Below are 3926 nucleotides of genomic sequence, written 5' to 3' on the forward strand. Positions count from 1 at the left end.
ACAATGGCAATAGGTGTATAGTGTCAATGTAGATCCAGAACAAAAAAGTTCGTAACGTGGTTTAAAATTTAAAAATAAGCAAAAATAATCGTTCAATCATTAGTGCAGAGAAATTACTGTTGATACGATGTTAGCTTTGATGTTTCCACAGAGGGCTTGCCGCTCTTGAACGCGTTGCTTTTAATTGGTTAGTTCAACATCCAGTTTATGACAAAGCCATAGCATTATGTTCTAACCTATGGTATTGTAGTACCAGAAAAGTACGTTATTAAATGGAATACATGATTTCAGTCTCTTTCTTCGGTAGGCTACTCTCATTGCGTGTTTCAGTCGTGGATCTGACCGCTGTGAGCTGCTGTACACTATTTGTAGTCACTTCGTACTGCGATTGCGCTGTCGGGCTGGGCTAGATCTTGGATGGGTGACCATACGGCCTGCCGAGCGCTGTTGGCAAGCGGGGTGGACTGAGCCCTTGTGAGGCAAACTGAGGAGCTGCTTGACCGAGAAGTAGCGGCTCCGGTCTCGGAAACTGACACACGGCCGGGAGGGCGGTGTGCTGACCACGTGCCCCTCCGTATCCGCATTCGGTGACACCTGTCGGCTGAGAACGACACGGCGGCCGGTCGGTACCGCTGGGTCCGCCAGGGCCTGTGGGCGGAGTTTACGTTTTTATGTACTGCGGTCAGGTGCCATCTGTTATCAGCCTTCTGGCGTTAGGAACTTGCTTATTCTGTATAAGAAACAGTAGTAAACAATAATAGTGATGCTGTAACTGTTGGTTGGTAATATTTACTGACAAAATGCAACCTATGGCTAGATTGCGTACTTATGGCTATCCTGTGTGACCTTTTCTTAGTACAACTTAAAAACAGTAAGAGAGTACAGGGTGATTCAAAAAGAATACCACCACTTTAAAAATGTGTATTTAATGAAAGAAACATAATATAACCTTCTGTTATACATCATTACAAAGAGTATTTAAAAAGGTTTTTTTTCACTCAAAAACAAGTTCAGAGATGTTCAATATGGCCCCCTCCAGACACTCGAGCAATATCAACCCAATACTCCAACTCGTTCCACACTCTCTGTAGCATATCAGGCGTAACAGTTTGGATAGCTGCTGTTATTTCTCGTTTCAAATCATCAATGGTGGCTGGGAGAGGCGGCCGAAACACCATATCCTTAACATACCCCCATAAGAAAAAATTGCAGGGGGTAAGATCAGGGCTTCTTGGAGGCCAGTGATGAAGTGCTCTGTCACGGGCTGCCTGGCGGCCGATCCATCGCCTCGGGTAGTTGACGTTCAGGTTTCATAACTAACCTTTTTCGTAGGACTCTCTATACAGTTGATTGTGGAATTTGCAGCTCTCTGCTAGCTCTGCGAGTCGATTTTCCTGGGCTGCGAACAAATGCTTGCTGGATGCGTGCTACATTTTCATCACTCGTGCTCGGCCGTCCAGAACTTTTCCCTTTGCACAAACACCCATTCTCTGTAAACTGTTTATACCAACGTTTAATGCACCACCTTTCAGGAGGTTTAACACCATACTTGGTTCGAAATGCACGCTGAACAACTGTCGTCGATTCACTTCTGCCGTACTCAATAACACAAAAAGCTTTCTGTTGAGCGGTCGCCATCTTAGCATCAACTGACGCTGACGCCTAGTCAACAGCGCCTCAAGCGAACAAATGTACAACTAAATGAAACTTTATAGCTCCCTTAATTCGCCGACAGATAGTGCTTAGCTCTGCCTTTTGTCGTTGCAGAGTTTTAAATTCCTAAAGTTGTGGTATTCTTTTTGAATCACCCTGTATTAACTGATCACCGATGCGTCGGTTCTCGATTGTGTTCAGGAGACGTACGGATTGATTACGCTAAAGGATTTTCTTAACTGATCTTTTGACCCGGATTGCCTTCACGCAATCAGAATCTTCGATGAAAATACCTAAGGGTCCTATTTGAATATAAAAATGGAAATGGAAGCAAATTAGTGGAATTTCGTAAGAGAAAGATTAACAGATCGGAAGTTGAACACATTAGTAGTAGTCTCCAAAACACAATCGAGACACCGCGATAAAGAGCGAACCTGTGACAAAGGTCATATACAATTTGAACATCATTTTTGTTAAGTGAAAGAAAAGAATAATAAGAAAATTGCTGCATCGTAAGATATTAATATATTGTGAACAAATTGGCTTTAAACTTATAGACATTGACAAATACACAATAAATACATGACTTACATCTTATATATAATTCTTTGGTATCTGGCGCAGTCCAATAATCGCTGCTTTGTCAGTCCGTTCCTTCTTGAAATTAAATGTACTTGCGTGTGCGTAAGTACATTGCATCCTCACCCGAGTTACCGAAACGTTTGTTCGTCGCTTCACATAGTTTTTACACAAAATAAAAATACAACTTCTAGCAATGCTGCGTAGTACGTCTTAACATGTCGGCGACCAAAAGTACAAGGGATAATGAAGTCTCTAAAATATTCCTTAACAAAAGATAGATTGTTGTTTCTTCTGTTTCGCAGATTCTTGCTATCAAGCGCTGATTTTAGACATCTGCACCCAGCGGGTCACACATAGTGTTTATTTAATTAAACGCTGGACGCGCGTCTTGGCATAGGCGTACATTAAAAAAATTATTTCGTCTCTTTACTCTCGCTCTGTGATGCTTAGCATATTCACGAACTGCAGCTCGTTGGCTGTCCTTTTCTTTTATGACAAATATCTCATATGCAATGTATCTGAAATCCAATAATATTACAGTTTTTGGAACTATTTCGAAACTACTGTATAAAATTCTCACAGCTTTCACAATAACCATTCCGTTTGCTGCACTCGTCTATCGATCTTAGTTATCGAACTATTTCATTTTGAAACCAGTGACTCCACTGGACAGCCTGGTAGTTGCAGTCCACCGGATCGCTGGGATTTATGGTGTGGTTCCCTTCTCATGAGGCTACGCTCGTAACCACCTCCCAGATATTGCCATCTGGGAATCTCTTTGCCCTTTTTATTTAGGATTTAGCTGCAAAGAACATACAACACAATTGCTTCAGAATGTGAACCGGCAGGCACTAAAAGCAAGATTGCACACTTAGCACACTTATAGCAATATATATATATATATATATATATATATATATATATATATACAGGGTGTTACAAAAAGGTACGGCCAAACTTTCAGGAAACATTCCTCACACACAAAGAAAGAAAATATATTATGTGGACATGTGTCCAGAAACTCTTACATTCCATGTTAGAGCTCATTTTATTACTTCTCTTCAAATCACATTAATCATGGAATGGGAACACACAGCAACAGAACGTACCAGCGTGACTTCAAACACTTTGTTACAGGAAATGTTCAAAATGTCCTCCGTTAGCGAGGATACATGCATCCACCCTCCGTCGCATGGAATACCCGATGCGCTGATGCAGCCCTGGAGAATGGCGTATTGTATCGCAGCCGTCCACAATACTAGCACGAAGAGTCTCTACATTTGGTGTCGGGGTTGCGTAGACAAGAGCTTTCAAATGCCCCCATAAATGAAAGTCAAGAGGGTTGAGGTCAGCAGAGCGTGGAGGCCATGGAATTGGTCCGCCTCTACCAATCCATCGGTCACCGAATCTGTTGTTGAGAAGCGTACGAACACTTCGACTGAAATGTGCAGGAGCTCCATCGTGCATGAACCACATGTTGTGTCGTACTTGTAAATGCACATGTTCTAGCAGCACAGGTAGAGTATCCCATATGAAATCATGGCGGTGAATCGAGGAAGTACAGCACATACTGAAGAAACTAAAATGAGCTCTAACATGGAAATTAAGCGTTTCCGGACACATGTCCACATAACATCTTTTCTTTATTTGTGTGTGAGGAATGTTTCCTGAAAGTTTGGCCGTACCTTTTT

This window comes from Schistocerca cancellata, chromosome 7, assembly GCF_023864275.1.
Source record: "Schistocerca cancellata isolate TAMUIC-IGC-003103 chromosome 7, iqSchCanc2.1, whole genome shotgun sequence".
NCBI classification, from domain to species: Eukaryota; Metazoa; Arthropoda; class Insecta; order Orthoptera; family Acrididae; genus Schistocerca; species Schistocerca cancellata.